We start from the raw sequence: 17,801 nt of genomic DNA on the forward strand, positions 1-17,801 counted from the left end.
TACAATACAAGGGAAATCCTGACAACATGACCTGTTGGTGGGCCTTGAGGACCGGAGTTGGGGAACCCTTAACTAGACAATAATTAGCATATTTAGCAAAGAAAAATCTTACTAAAAAGTGTATGTGTGTTACATTCTAGAGGCAGCTTATTCTGAATGAGCAGAATGCTGACAACATCCTTCCTGATCACTGAGAGAACTGATTTCTCTGTTCTTGCCCCACACTGATCAATCTGATTGGTGCTGTACTGGAGAGAATGAAACTGGGACCTGCAGGAATACTGCACGTCCTGTGTAGCTGAAGGCCCTTTCACAGCATGTGATCAGTCACATTCTTGAAAGGAATTTCAAAATGTGGTAATGTATACAGGGGTTGTGTTGATGTATATGTGTTTGTGTATATATATATATCTGTTTGTGTGAGTGTACATAGAGGAGCTGTATGTGCTGCTTATATGAGTTTTTTGTGTATGAGGAAAGCTGTGTGCGAGTGTTTAGCAAACAGTGTATGTATTTATTTTACTCATTTATATAGCGCCATTAATTCCACAGCGCTTTACAGACATTATTGGCACTGTCCCCGATGGGGCTCACAATCTAAATTCCCTATCAGTAAGTCTTTGGAATGTGGGAGCAACCCACGCAAACACGAGGAGAACATACAAACTCCTTACTCATTTATATAGCGCCATTAATTCCACAGCGCTTTACAGACATTATTGGCACTGTCCTCGATAGGGCTTACAACTTAAATTTCCTATCAGTATGTCTTTGGTATGTAGGAGGAAACCCACGCAAATACGGGGAGAATATACAAACTCCTTGCAGATGTTGTCCTTGGTGGGATTTGAACTAAGGACCCCATCGCTGAGGGACTAACCACTGAGGTACCGTGCCAATGTAAGTAGCACATATGTGTGTGTGCATGTTTCAAAGCCGTGTTTGTTTTTGGGTAGCTGTGTTTGTGTAAGTAGAAGAGCTGTATGTGAATGTGGGAAAACCGTATATGTGTACGTGTGAGAGCTGACTGTTATATAGGAAAGGTGTGTGTGTGAACATAGGAGAGCTGTGTGTTTCTATGTAGCTGAGCTGTGTGTGTGTTGGAGAGGTGTGTGTATGTAAGACAGCTGTGTGTAACTGAAATGTGTGTATGTATGTTGCAGACATGTGCGTATGCATAGCAGAGCTTAGTGTGCATATACTGTGCATGCAGTAGTGATGTGATTACGCATGTGCTCCAGAAAATGCATATAAACTGCCTGCTGCAAAGGTACACATGTATAATATACATGCTGCAGAGAAATACTAACATTAGATCTCTATCCACTATATTCTTCCCTACAGCAGTAAAGTCAGAACACATGACACATGCACAAAAACTGAACGGGTCAATAAGACCCTGTTCACACCACCCAAGAACTAAGACACAGAAACAGAACACAGTATGACAAACGTGCATAAATACTCTGTTGTAAAATATACGTAACTGTAAGTAGCAAGTGCTAGTAAAAGATGTTAGCAAAACCAGGGTATTTTGTTGATACTTTTTTTGCAAAAAAATGTACGCTAAGCAGTAAAGTTAGTGTTATCAAATCCCCTACAAATTTATACCTGTGGGAAATTTTAATTAGTTGCAAAAGTTTTTATCCTATATTTCTACTAAGTAAACCTGGGGGTGTGTTTAAAATTAACGTGTGTCTAATAGTTAGAAAACTTTGAAATTTTACATAAATTAATAGCAAAATGTTTACAATACACCTATCAAAAAAACAGCCACCTCCATATCCCCTCAAGCTGTCCTATCCATCACCAAGATAGGTGCGCTTTCTGCCATTTAGGTAGAAGTAACCTTCAAACAATTTGCTTCTAATTTAGATAAAGTAGCTGGAAGGTATATCATGGATACTCTACATGTGAGGTCAGCCTATTAAACACTAGTTGTAATATGTGTTTACAAAACTTCCATTTTCTCTATGCCTGACCTACACTACTTTGTTTTTTAGTAGGTATTAGTATAAAATGAGGTGGCCTTCACCATCCATCTCCTGAAATGGGCACCATCAATGGCATTTAACGGGTCTCAGGCACTTAATTACATCTCAATATGCCATATAAAGAGGCTGTCAGGCATATAAAGCTAACTGGAGTAATACTAAAATTATAGGCAAGGATGTGACATCTTATCAATGGTAAAGGCACCACAACAGAACCCAGGATGCTAAAACTTTAGGTTTTGACTCTGTGTTAACAATTGTACTTTTTAACTCCTGTATCAACTAGACCAGGGCTCCCCAACTCCGGTCCTCAAGGTCACCAACAGGTCATGTTTTCAGGATTTAATCAGTATTGCCCAGGTGAATTGCATCACCTGTACAATACAAGGGAAATCCTGACAACATGACCTGTTGGTGGGCCTTGAGGACCGGAGTTGGGGAACCCTTAACTAGACAATAATTAGCATATTTAGCAAAGAAAAATCTTACTAAAAAGTGTATGTGTGTTACATTCTAGAGGCAGCTTATTCTGAATGAGCAGAATGCTGACAACATCCTTCCTGATCACTGAGAGAACTGTTTTCTCTGTTCTTGCCCCACACTGATCAATCTGATTGGTGCTGTACTGGAGAGAATGAAACTGGGACCTGCAGGAATACTGCACGTCCTGTGTAGCTGAAGGCCCTTTCACAGCATGTGATCAGTCACATTCTTGAAAGGAATTTCAAAATGTGGTAATGTATACAGGGGTTGTGTTGATGTATATGTGTTTGTGTATATATATATCTGTTTGTGTGAGTGTACATAGAGGAGCTGTATGTGCTGCTTATATGAGTTTTTTGTGTATGAGGAAAGCTGTGTGCGAGTGTTTAGCAAACAGTGTATGTATTTATTTTACTCATTTATATAGCGCCATTAATTCCACAGCGCTTTACAGACATTATTGGCACTGTCCCCGATGGGGCTCACAATCTAAATTCCCTATCAGTAAGTCTTTGGAATGTGGGAGCAACCCACGCAAACACGGGGAGAACATACAAACTCCTTACTCATTTATATAGCGCCATTAATTCCACAGCGCTTTCCAGACATTATTGGCACTGTCCTCGATAGGGCTTACAATTTAAATTTCCTATCAGTATGTCTTTGGTATGTAGGAGGAAACCCACGCAAATACGGGGAGAATATACAAACTCCTTGCAGATGTTGTCCTTGGTGGGATTTGAACTAAGGACCCCATCGCTGAGGGACTAACCACTGAGGTACCGTGCCAATGTAAGTAGCACATATGTGTGTGTGCATGTTTCAAAGCCGTGTTTGTTTTTGGGTAGCTGTGTTTGTGTAAGTAGAAGAGCTGTATGTGAATGTGGGAAAACCGTATATGTGTACGTGTGAGAGCTGACTGTTATATAGGAAAGGTGTGTGTGTGTGAACATAGGAGAGCTGTGTGTTTCTATGTAGCTGAGCTGTGTGTATGTTGGAGAGGTGTGTGTATGTAAGACAGCTGTGTGTAACTGAAATGTGTGTATGTATGTTGCAGACATGTGCGTATGCATAGCAGAGCTTAGTGTGCATATACTGTGCATGCAGTAGTGATGTGATTATGCATGTGCTCCAGAAAATGCATATAAACTGCCTGCTGCAAAGGTACACAGGTATAATATACATGCTGCAGAGAAATACTAACATTAGATCTCTATCCACTATATTCTTCCCTACAGCAGTAAAGTCAGAACACATGACACATGCACAAAAACTGAACGGGTCAATAAGACCCTGTTCACACCACCCAAGAACTAAGACACAGAAACAGAACACAGTATGACAAACGTGCATAAATACTCTGTTGTAAAATATACGTAACTGTAAGTAGCAAGTGCTAGTAAAAGATGTTAGCAAAACCAGGGTATTTTGTTGATACGTTTTTTTGCAAAAAAATGCACGCTAAGCAGTAAAGTTAGTGATATCAAATCCCCTACAAATTTATACCTGTGGGAAATTTTAATTAGTTGCAAAAGTTTTTATCCTATATTTTTACTAAGTAAACCTGGGGGTGTGTTTAAAATTAACGTGTGTCTAATAGTTAGAAAACTTTGAAATTTTACATAAATTAATAGCAAAATGTTTACATTACACCTATCAAAAAAACAGCCACCTCCATATCCCCTCAAGCTGTCCTATCCATCACCAAGATAGGTGCGCTTTCTGCCATTTAGGTAGAAGTAATCTTCAAACAATTTGCTTCTAATTTAGATAAAGTAGCTGGAAGGTATATCATGGATACTCTACATGTGAGGTCAGCCTATTAAACACTAGTTGTAATATGTGTTTACAAAACTTCCATTTTCTCTATGCCTGACCTACACTACTTTGTTTTTTAGTAGGTATTAGTATAAAATGAGGTGGCCTTCACCATCCATCTCCTGAAATGGGCACCATCAATGGCATTTAACGGGTACCAAGCACTTAATTACATCTCAATATGCCATATAAAGAGGCTGTCAGGCATATAAAGCTTACTGGAGTAATACTAAAATTATAGGCAAGGATGTGACATCTTATCAATGGTAAAGGCACCACAACAGAACCCAGGATGCTAAAACTCTAGGTTTTGACTCTGTAAACAATTGTACTTTTTAACTCCTGTATCAACTAGACCAGGGCTCCCCAACTCCGGTCCTCAAGGTCACCAACAGGTCATGTTTTCAGGATTTCCTCAGTATTGCCCAGGTGAATTCCATCACCTGTACAATACAAGGGAAATCCTGACAACATGACCTGTTGGTGGGCCTTGAGGACCGGAGTTGGGGAACCCTTAACTAGACAATAATTAGCATATTTAGCAAAGAAAAATCTTACTAAAAAGTGTATGTGTGTTACAGTCTAGAGGCAGCTTATTCTGAATGAGCAGAATGCTGACAACATCCTTCCTGATCACTGAGAGAACTGTTTTCTCTGTTCTTGCCCCACACTGATCAATCTGATTGGTGCTGTACTGGAGAGAATGAAACTGGGATCTGCAGGAATACTGCACGTCCTGTGTAGCTGAAGGCCCTTTCACAGCATGTGATCAGTCACATTCTTGAAAGGAATTTCAAAATGTGGTAATGTATACAGGGGTTGTGTTGATGTATATGTGTTTGTGTATATATATATATCTGTTTGTGTGAGTGTACATAGAGGAGCTGTATGTGCTGCTTATATGAGTTTTTTGTGTATGAGGAAAGCTGTGTGCGAGTGTTTAGCAAACAGTGTATGTATTTATTTTACTCATTTATATAGCGCCATTAATTCCACAGCGCTTTACAGACATTATTGGCACTGTCCCCGATGGGGCTCACAATCTAAATTCCCTATCAGTAAGTCTTTGGAATGTGGGAGCAACCCACGCAAACACGGGGAGAACATACAAACTCCTTACTCATTTATATAGCGCCATTAATTCCACAGAGCTTTCCAGACATTATTGTCACTGTCCTCGATAGGGCTTACAATTTAAATTTCCTATCAGTATGTCTTTGGTATGTAGGAGGAAACCCACGCAAATACGGGGAGAATATACAAACTCCTTGCAGATGTTGTCCTTGGTGGGATTTGAACTAAGGACCCCATCGCTGAGGGACTAACCACTGAGGTACCGTGCCAATGTAAGTAGCACATATGTGTGTGTGCATGTTTCAAAGCCGTGTTTGTTTTTGGGTAGCTGTGTTTGTGTAAGTAGAAGAGCTGTATGTGAATGTGGGAAAACCGTATATGTGTACGTGTGAGAGCTGACTGTTATATAGGAAAGGTGTGTGTGTGTGAACATAGGAGAGCTGTGTGTTTCTATGTAGCTGAGCTGTGTGTGTGTTGGAGAGGTGTGTGTATGTAAGACAGCTGTGTGTAACTGAAATGTGTGTATGTATGTTGCAGACATGTGCGTATGCATAGCAGAGCTTAGTGTGCATATACTGTGCATGCAGTAGTGATGTGATTATGCATGTGCTCCAGAAAATGCATATAAACTGCCTGCTGCAAAGGTACACATGTATAATATACATGCTGCAGAGAAATACTAACATTAGATCTCTATCCACTATATTCTTCCCTACAGCAGTAAAGTCAGAACACATGACACATGCACAAAAACTGAACGGGTCAATAAGACCCTGTTCACACCACCCAAGAACTAAGACACAGAAACAGAACACAGTATGACAAACGTGCATAAATACTCTGTTGTAAAATATACGTAACTGTAAGTAGCAAGTGCTAGTAAAAGATGTTAGCAAAACCAGGGTATTTTGTTGATACTTTTTTTGCAAAAAAATGTACGCTAAGCAGTAAAGTTAGTGTTATCAAATCCCCTACAAATTTATACCTGTGGGAAATTTTAATTAGTTGCAAAAGTTTTTATCCTATATTTTTACTAAGTAAACCTGGGGGTGTGTTTAAAATTAACATGTGTCTAATAGTTAGAAAACTTTGACATTTTACATAAATTAATAGCAAAATGTTTACATTACACCTATCAAAAAAACAGCCACCTCCATATCCCCTCAAGCTGTCCTATCCATCACCAAGATAGGTGCGCTTTCTGCCATTTAGGTAGAAGTAATCTTCAAACAATTTGCTTCTAATTTAGATAAAGTAGCTGGAAGGTATATCATGGATACTCTACATGTGAGGTCAGCCTATTAAACACTAGTTGTAATATGTGTTTACAAAACTTCCATTTTCTCTATGCCTGACCTACACTACTTTGTTTTTTAGTAGGTATTAGTATAAAATGAGGTGGCCTTCACCATCCATCTCCTGAAATGGGCACCATCAATGGCATTTAACGGGTCCCAAGCACTTAATTACATCTCAATATGCCATATAAAGAGGCTGTCAGGCATATAAAGCTTACTGGAGTAATACTAAAATTATAGGCAAGGATGTGACATCTTATCAATGGTAAAGGCACCACAACAGAACCCAGGATGCTAAAACTCTAGGTTTTGACTCTGTAAACAATTGTACTTTTTAACTCCTGTATCAACTAGACCAGGGCTCCCCAACTCCGGTCCTCAAGGTCACCAACAGGTCATGTTTTCAGGATTTCCTCAGTATTGCCCAGGTGAATTGCATCACCTGTACAATACAAGGGAAATCCTGACAACATGACCTGTTGGTGGGCCTTGAGGACCGGAGTTGGGGAACCCTTAACTAGACAATAATTAGCATATTTAGCAAAGAAAAATCTTACTAAAAAGTGTATGTGTGTTACAGTCTAGAGGCAGCTTATTCTGAATGAGCAGAATGCTGACAACATCCTTCCTGATCACTGAGAGAACTGTTTTCTCTGTTCTTGCCCCACACTGATCTATCTGATTGGTGCTGTACTGGAGAGAATGAAACTGGGACCTGCAGGAATACTGCACGTCCTGTGTAGCTGAAGGCCCTTTCACAGCATGTGATCAGTCACATTCTTGAAAGGAATTTCAAAATGTGGTAATGTATACAGGGGTTGTGTTGATGTATATGTGTTTGTGTATATATATATATCTGTTTGTGTGAGTGTACATAGAGGAGCTGTATGTGCTGCTTATATGAGTTTTTTGTGTATGAGGAAAGGTGTGTGCGAGTGTTTAGCAAACAGTGTATGTAATTATTTTACTCATTTATATAGCGCCATTAATTCCACAGCGCTTTACAGACATTATTGGCACTGTCCCCGATGGGGCTCACAATCTAAATTCCCTATCAGTAAGTCTTTGGAATGTGGGAGCAACCCACGCAAACACGGGGAGAACATACAAACTCCTCACTCATTTATATAGCGCCATTAATTCCACAGCGCTTTACAGACATTATTGGCACTGTCCTCGATAGGGCTTACAATTTAAATTTCCTATCAGCATGTCTTTGGTATGTAGGAGGAAACCCACGCAAATACGGGGAGAATATACAAACTCCTTGCAGATGTTGTCCTTGGTGGGATTTGAACTAAGGACCCCATCGCTGAGGGAATAACCACTGAGGTACCGTGCCAATGTAAGTAGCACATATGTGTGTGTGCATGTTTCAAAGCCGTGTTTGTTTTTGGGTAGCTGTGTTTGTGTAAGTAGAAGAGCTGTATGTGAATGTGGGAAAACCATATATGTGTACGTGTGAGAGATGACTGTTATATAGGAAAGGTGTGTGTGAACATAGGAGAGCTGTGTGTTTCTATGTAGCTGAGCTGTGTGTGTGTTGGAGAGGTGTGTGTATGTAAGACAGCTGTGTGTAACTGAAATGTGTGTATGTATGTTGCAGACATGTGCGTATGCATAGCAGAGCTTAGTGTGCATATACTGTGCATGCAGTAGTGATGTGATTACGCATGTGCTCCAGAAAATGCATATAAACTGCCTGCTGCAAAGGTACACATGTATAATATACATGCTGCAGAGAAATACTAACATTAGATCTCTATCCACTATATTCTTCCGTACAGCAGTAAATTCAGAACACATGACACATGCACAAAAACTGAACGGGTCAATAAGACCCTGTTCACACCACCCAAGAACTAAGACACAGAAACAGAACACAGTATGACAAACGTGCATAAATACTCTGTTGTAAAATATACGTAACTGTAAGTAGCAAGTGCTAGTAAAAGATGTTAGCAAAACCAGGGTATTTTGTTGATACTTTTTTTGCAAAAAAATGTACGCTAAGCAGTAAAGTTAGTGTTATCAAATCCCCTACAAATTTATACCTGTGGGAAATTTTAATTAGTTGCAAAAGTTTTTATCCTATATTTCTACTAAGTAAACCTGGGGGTGTGTTTAAAATTAACTTGTGTCTAATAGTTAGAAAACTTTGAAATTTTACATAAATTAATAGCAAAATGTTTACAATACACCTATCAAAAAAACAGCCACCTCCATATCCCCTCAAGCTGTCCTATCCATCACCAAGATAGGTGCGCTTTCTGCCATTTAGGTAGAAGTAATCTTCAAACAATTTGCTTCTAATTTAGATAAAGTAGCTGGAAGGTATATCATGGATACTCTACATGTGAGGTCAGCCTATTAAACACTAGTTGTAATATGTGTTTACAAAACTTCCATTTTCTCTATGCCTGACCTACACTACTTTGTTTTTTAGTAGGTATTAGTATAAAATGAGGTGGCCTTCACCATCCATCTCCTGAAATGGGCACCATCAATGGCATTTAACGGGTCTCAGGCACTTAATTACATCTCAATATGCCATATAAAGAGGCTGTCAGGCATATAAAGCTTACTGGAGTAATACTAAAATTATAGGCAAGGATGTGACATCTTATCAATGGTAAAGGCACCACAACAGAACCCAGGATGCTAAAACTCTAGGTTTTGACTCTGTGTAAACAATTGTACTTTTTAACTCCTGTATTAACTAGACCAGGGCTCCCCAACTCCGGTCCTCAAGGTCACCAACAGGTCATGTTTTCAGGATTTCCTCAGTATTGCCCAGGTGAATTGCATCACCTGTACAATACAAGGGAAATCCTGACAACATGACCTGTTGGTGGGCCTTGAGGACCGGAGTTGGGGAACCCTTAACTAGACAATAATTAGCATATTTAGCAAAGAAAAATCTTACTAAAAAGTGTATGTGTGTTACATTCTAGAGGCAGCTTATTCTGAATGAGCAGAATGCTGACAACATCCTTCCTGATCACTGAGAGAACTGTTTTCTCTGTTCTTGCCCCACACTGATCAATCTGATTGGTGCTGTACTGGAGAGAATGAAACTGGGACCTGCAGGAATACTGCACGTCCTGTGTAGCTGAAGGCCCTTTCACAGCATGTGATCAGTCACATTCTTGAAAGGAATTTCAAAATGTGGTAATGTATACAGGGGTTGTGTTGATGTATATGTGTTTGTGTATATATATATATCTGTTTGTGTGAGTGTACATAGAGGAGCTGTATGTGCTGCTTATATGAGTTTTTTGTGTATGAGGAAAGCTGTGTGCGAGTGTTTAGCAAACAGTGTATGTATTTATTTTACTCATTTATATAGCGCCATTAATTCCACAGCGCTTTACAGACATTATTGGCACTGTCCCCGATGGGGCTCACAATCTAAATTCCCTATCAGTAAGTCTTTGGAATGTGGGAGCAACCCACGCAAACACGAGGAGAACATACAAACTCCTTACTCATTTATATAGCGCCATTAATTCCACAGCGCTTTACAGACATTATTGGCACTGTCCTCGATAGGGCTTACAATTTAAATTTCCTATCAGTATGTCTTTGGTATGTAGGAGGAAACCCACGCAAATACGGGGAGAATATACAAACTCCTTGCAGATGTTGTCCTTGGTGGGATTTGAACTAAGGACCCCATCACTGAGGGACTAACCACTGAGGTACCGTGCCAATGTAAGTAGCACATATGTGTGTGTGCATGTTTCAAAGCCGTGTTTGTTTTTGGGTAGCTGTGTTTGTGTAAGTAGAAGAGCTGTATGTGAATGTGGGAAAACCGTATATGTGTACGTGTGAGAGCTGACTGTTATATAGGAAAGGTGTGTGTGTGAACATAGGAGAGCTGTGTGTTTCTATGTAGCTGAGCTGTGTGTGTGTTGGAGAGGTGTGTGTATGTAAGACAGCTGTGTGTAACTGAAATGTGTGTATGTATGTTGCAGACATGTGCGTATGCATAGCAGAGCTTAGTGTGCATATACTGTGCATGCAGTAGTGATGTGATTACGCATGTGCTCCAGAAAATGCATATAAACTGCCTGCTGCAAAGGTACACATGTATAATATACATGCTGCAGAGAAATACTAACATTAGATCTCTATCCACTATATTCTTCCCTACAGCAGTAAAGTCAGAACACATGACACATGCACAAAAACTGAACGGGTCAATAAGACCCTGTTCACACCACCCAAGAACTAAGACACAGAAACAGAACACAGTATGACAAACGTGCATAAATACTCTGTTGTAAAATATACGTAACTGTAAGTAGCAAGTGCTAGTAAAAGATGTTAGCAAAACCAGGGTATTTTGTTGATACTTTTTTTGCAAAAAAATGTACGCTAAGCAGTAAAGTTAGTGTTATCAAATCCCCTACAAATTTATACCTGTGGGAAATTTTAATTAGTTGCAAAAGTTTTTATCCTATATTTCTACTAAGTAAACCTGGGGGTGTGTTTAAAATTAACGTGTGTCTAATAGTTAGAAAACTTTGAAATTTTACATAAATTAATAGCAAAATGTTTACAATACACCTATCAAAAAAACAGCCACCTCCATATCCCCTCAAGCTGTCCTATCCATCACCAAGATAGGTGCGCTTTCTGCCATTTAGGTAGAAGTAATCTTCAAACAATTTGCTTCTAATTTAGATAAAGTAGCTGGAAGGTATATCATGGATACTCTACATGTGAGGTCAGCCTATTAAACACTAGTTGTAATATGTGTTTACAAAACTTCCATTTTCTCTATGCCTGACCTACACTACTTTGTTTTTTAGTAGGTATTAGTATAAAATGAGGTGGCCTTCACCATCCATCTCCTGAAATGGGCACCATCAATGGCATTTAACGGGTCTCAGGCACTTAATTACATCTCAATATGCCATATAAAGAGGCTGTCAGGCATATAAAGCTTACTGGAGTAATACTAAAATTATAGGCAAGGATGTGACATCTTATCAATGGTAAAGGCACCACAACAGAACCCAGGATGCTAAAACTCTAGGTTTTGACTCTGTGTAAACAATTGTACTTTTTAACTCCTGTATCAACTAGACCAGGGCTCCCCAACTCCGGTCCTCAAGGTCACCAACAGGTCATGTTTTCAGGATTTCCTCAGTATTGCCCAGGTGAATTGCATCACCTGTACAATACAAGGGAAATCCTGACAACATGACCTGTTGGTGGGCCTTGAGGACCGGAGTTGGGGAACCCTTAGCTAGACAATAATTAGCATATTTAGCAAAGAAAAATATTACTAAAAAGTGTATGTGTGTTACATTCTAGAGGCAGCTTATTCTGAATGAGCAGAATGCTGACAACATCCTTCCTGATCACTGAGAGAACTGTTTTCTCTGTTCTTGCCCCACACTGATCAATCTGATTGGTGCTGTACTGGAGAGAATGAAACTGGGACCTGCAGGAATACTGCACGTCCTGTGTAGCTGAAGGCCCTTTCACAGCATGTGATCAGTCACATTCTTGAAAGGAATTTCAAAATGTGGTAATGTATACAGGGGTTGTGTTGATGTATATGTGTTTGTGTATATATATATCTGTTTGTGTGAGTGTACATAGAGGAGCTGTATGTGCTGCTTATATGAGTTTTTTGGGTATGAGGAAAGCTGTGTGCGAGTGTTTAGCAAACAGTGTATGTATTTATTTTACTCATTTATATAGCGCCATTAATTCCACAGCGCTTTACAGACATTATTGGCACTGTCCCCGATGGGGCTCACAATCTAAATTCCCTATCAGTAAGTCTTTGGAATGTGGGAGCAACCCACGCAAACACGGGGAGAACATACAAACTCCTTACTCATTTATATAGCGCCATTAATTCCACAGCGCTTTACAGACATTATTGGCACTGTCCTCGATAGGGCTTACAATTTAAATTTCCTATCAGTATGTCTTTGGTATGTAGGAGGAAACCCACGCAAATACGGGGAGAATATACAAACTCCTTGCAGATGTTGTCCTTGGTGGGATTTGAACTAAGGACCCCATCGCTGAGGGAATAACCACTGAGGTACCGTGCCAATGTAAGTAGCACATATGTGTGTGTGCATGTTTCAAAGCCGTGTTTGTTTTTGGGTAGCTGTGTTTGTGTAAGTAGAAGAGCTGTATGTGAATGTGGGAAAACCGTATATGTGTACGTGTGAGAGCTGACTGTTATATAGGAAAGGTGTGTGTGTGTGAACATAGGAGAGCTGTGTGTTTCTATGTAGCTGAGCTGTGTGTGTGTTGGAGAGGTGTGTGTATGTAAGACAGCTGTGTGTAACTGAAATGTGTGTATGTATGTTGCAGACATGTGCGTATGCATAGCAGAGCTTAGTGTGCATATACTGTGCATGCAGTAGTGATGTGATTACGCATGTGCTCCAGAAAATGCATATAAACTGCCTGCTGCAAAGGTACACATGTATAATATACATGCTGCAGAGAAATACTAACATTAGATCTCTATCCACTATATTCTTCCCTACAGCAGTAAAGTCAGAACACATGACACATGCACAAAAACTGAACGGGTCAATAAGACCCTGTTCACACCACCCAAGAACTAAGACACAGAAACAGAACACAGTATGACAAACGTGCATAAATACTCTGTTGTAAAATATACGTAACTGTAAGTAGCAAGTGCTAGTAAAAGATGTTAGCAAAACCAGGGTATTTTGTTGATACTTTTTTTGCAAAAAAATGTACGCTAAGCAGTAAAGTTAGTGTTATCAAATCCCCTACAAATTTATACCTGTGGGAAATTTTAATTAGTTGCAAAAGTTTTTATCCTATATTTCTACTAAGTAAACCTGGGGGTGTGTTTAAAATTAACGTGTGTCTAATAGTTAGAAAACTTTGAAATTTTACATAAATTAATAGCAAAATGTTTACAATACACCTATCAAAAAAACAGCCACCTCCATATCCCCTCAAGCTGTCCTATCCATCACCAAGATAGGTGCGCTTTCTGCCATTTAGGTAGAAGTAACCTTCAAACAATTTGCTTCTAATTTAGATAAAGTAGCTGGAAGGTATATCATGGATACTCTACATGTGAGGTCAGCCTATTAAACACTAGTTGTAATATGTGTTTACAAAACTTCTATTTTCTCTATGCCTGACCTACACTACTTTGTTTTTTAGTAGGTATTAGTATAAAATGAGGTGGCCTTCACCATCCATCTCCTGAAATGGGCACCATCAATGGCATTTAACAGGTCTCAGGCACTTAATTACATCTCAATATGCCATATAAAGAGGCTGTCAGGCATATAAAGCTTACTGGAGTAATACTAAAATTATAGGCAAGGATGTGACATCTTATCAATGGTAAAGGCACCACAACAGAACCCAGGATGCTAAAACTCTAGGTTTTGACTCTGTGTAAACAATTGTACTTTTTAACTCCTGTATCAACTAGACCAGGGCTCCCCAACTCCGGTCCTCAAGGTCACCAACAGGTCATGTTTTCAGGATTTCCTCAGTATTGCCCAGGTGAATTGCATCACCTGTACAATACAAGGGAAATCCTGACAACATGACCTGTTGGTGGGCCTTGAGGACCGGAGTTGGGGAACCCTTAACTAGACAATAATTAGCATATTTAGCAAAGAAAAATATTACTAAAAAGTGTATGTGTGTTACATTCTAGAGGCAGCTTATTCTGAATGAGCAGAATGCTGACATCCTTCCTGATCACTGAGAGAACTGTTTTCTCTGTTCTTGCCCCACACTGATCAATCTGATTGGTGCTGTACTGGAGAGAATGAAACTGGGACCTGCAGGAATACTGCACGTCCTGTGTAGCTGAAGGCCCTTTCACAGCATGTGATCAGTCACATTCTTGAAAGGAATTTCAAAATGTGGTAATGTATACAGGGGTTGTGTTGATGTATATGTGTTTGTGTATATATATATATCTGTTTGTGTGAGTGTACATAGAGGAGCTGTATGTGCTGCTTATATGAGTTTTTTGTGTATGAGGAAAGCTGTGTGCGAGTGTTTAGCAAACAGTGTATGTATTTATTTTACTCATTTATATAGCGCCATTAATTCCACAGCGCTTTACAGACATTATTGGCACTGTCCCCGATGGGGCTCACAATCTAAATTCCCTATCAGTAAGACTTTGGAATGTGGGAGCAACCCACGCAAACACGGGGAGAACATACAAACTCCTTACTCATTTATATAGCGCCATTAATTCCACAGCGCTTTATAGACATTATTGGCACTGTCCTCGATAGGGCTTACAATTTAAATTTCCTATCAGTATGTCTTTGGTATGTAGGAGGAAACCCACGCAAATACGGGGAGAATATACAAACTCCTTGCAGATGTTGTCCTTGGTGGGATTTGAACTAAGGACCCCATCGCTGAGGGACTAACCACTGAGGTACCGTGCCAATGTAAGTAGCACATATGTGTGTGTGCATGTTTCAAAGCCGTGTTTGTTTTTGGGTAGCTGTGTTTGTGTAAGTAGAAGAGCTGTATGTGAATGTGGGAAAACCGTATATGTGTACGTGTGAGAGCTGACTGTTATATAGGAAAGGTGTGTGTGAACATAGGAGAGCTGTGTGTTTCTATGTAGCTGAGCTGTGTGTATGTTGGAGAGGTGTGTGTATGTAAGACAGCTGTGTGTAACTGAAATGTGTGTATGTATGTTGCAGACATGTGCGTATGCATAGCAGAGCTTAGTGTGCATATACTGTGCATGCAGTAGTGATGTGATTATGCATGTGCTCCAGAAAATGCATATAAACTGCCTGCTGCAAAGGTACACATGTATAATATACATGCTGCAGAGAAATACTAACATTAGATCTCTATCCACTATATTCTTCCCTACAGCAGTAAAGTCAGAATACATGACACATGCACAAAAACTGAACGGGTCAATAAGACCCTGTTCACACCACCCAAGAACTAAGACACAGAAACAGAACACAGTATGACAAACGTGCATAAATACTCTGTTGTAAAATATACGTAACTGTAAGTAGCAAGTGCTAGTAAAAGATGTTAGCAAAACCAGGGTATTTTGTTGATACTTTTTTTGCAAAAAAATGTACGCTAAGCAGTAAAGTTAGTGTTATCAAATCCCCTACAAATTTATACCTGTGGGGAAATTTTAATTAGTTGCAAAAGTTTTTATCCTATATTTTTACTAAGTAAACCTGGGGGTGTGTTTAAAATTAACATGTGTCTAATAGTTAGAAAACTTTGACATTTTACATAAATTAATAGCAAAATGTTTACATTACACCTATCAAAAAAACAGCCACCTCCATATCCCCTCAAGCTGTCCTATCCATCACCAAGATAGGTGCGCTTTCTGCCATTTAGGTAGAAGTAATCTTCAAACAATTTGCTTCTAATTTAGATAAAGTAGCTGGAAGGTATATCATGGATACTCTACATGTGAGGTCAGCCTATTAAACACTAGTTGTAATATGTGTTTACAAAACTTCCATTTTCTCTATGCCTGACCTACACTACTTTGTTTTTTAGTAGGTATTAGTATAAAATGAGGTGGCCTTCACCATCCATCTCCTGAAATGGGCACCATCAATGGCATTTAACGGGTCCCAAGCACTTAATTACATCTCAATATGCCATATAAAGAGGCTGTCAGGCATATAAAGCTTACTGGAGTAATACTAAAATTATAGGCAAGGATGTGACATCTTATCAATGGTAAAGGCACCACAACAGAACCCAGGATGCTAAAACTCTAGGTTTTGACTCTGTAAACAATTGTACTTTTTAACTCCTGTATCAACTAGACCAGGGCTCCCCAACTCCGGTCCTCAAGGTCACCAACAGGTCATGTTTTCAGGATTTCCTCAGTATTGCCCAGGTGAATTGCATCACCTGTACAATACAAGGGAAATCCTGACAACATGACCTGTTGGTGGGCCTTGAGGACCGGAGTTGGGGAACCCTTAACTAGACAATAATTAGCATATTTAGCAAAGAAAAATCTTACTAAAAAGTGTATGTGTGTTACAGTCTAGAGGCAGCTTATTCTGAATGAGCAGAATGCTGACAACATCCTTCCTGATCACTGAGAGAACTGTTTTCTCTGTTCTTGCCCCACACTGATCTATCTGATTGGTGCTGTACTGGAGAGAATGAAACTGGGACCTGCAGGAATACTGCACGTCCTGTGTAGCTGAAGGCCCTTTCACAGCATGTGATCAGTCACATTCTTGAAAGGAATTTCAAAATGTGGTAATGTATACAGGGGTTGTGTTGATGTATGTGTTTGTGTATATATATATATCTGTTTGTGTGAGTGTACATAGAGGAGCTGTATGTGCTGCTTATATGAGTTTTTTGTGTATGAGGAAAGGTGTGTGCGAGTGTTTAGCAAACAGTGTATGTAATTATTTTACTCATTTATATAGCGCCATTAATTCCACAGCGCTTTACAGACATTATTGGCACTGTCCCCGATGGGGCTCACAATCTAAATTCCCTATCAGTAAGTCTTTGGAATGTGGGAGCAACCCACGCAAACACGGGGAGAACATACAAACTCCTCACTCATTTATATAGCGCCATTAATTCCACAGCGCTTTACAGACATTATTGGCACTGTCCTCGATAGGGCTTACAATTTAAATTTCCTATCAGCATGTCTTTGGTATGTAGGAGGAAACCCACGCAAATACGGGGAGAATATACAAACTCCTTGCAGATGTTGTCCTTGGTGGGATTTGAACTAAGGACCCCATCGCTGAGGGAATAACCACTGAGGTACCGTGCCAATGTAAGTAGCACATATGTGTGTGTGCATGTTTCAAAGCCGTGTTTGTTTTTGGGTAGCTGTGTTTGTGTAAGTAGAAGAGCTGTATGTGAATGTGGGAAAACCATATATGTGTACGTGTGAGAGCTGACTGTTATATAGGAAAGGTGTGTGTGAACATAGGAGAGCTGTGTGTTTCTATGTAGCTGAGCTGTGTGTGTGTTGGAGAGGTGTGTGTATGTAAGACAGCTGTGTGTAACTGAAATGTGTGTATGTATGTTGCAGACATGTGCGTATGCATAGCAGAGCTTAGTGTGCATATACTGTGCATGCAGTAGT

Source organism: Dendrobates tinctorius, unplaced genomic scaffold (genome assembly GCF_039654945.1).
Source record: "Dendrobates tinctorius isolate UK_male_01 unplaced genomic scaffold, ASM3965494v1 ptg000213l, whole genome shotgun sequence".
In the NCBI taxonomy this organism is placed as follows: Eukaryota; Metazoa; Chordata; class Amphibia; order Anura; family Dendrobatidae; genus Dendrobates; species Dendrobates tinctorius.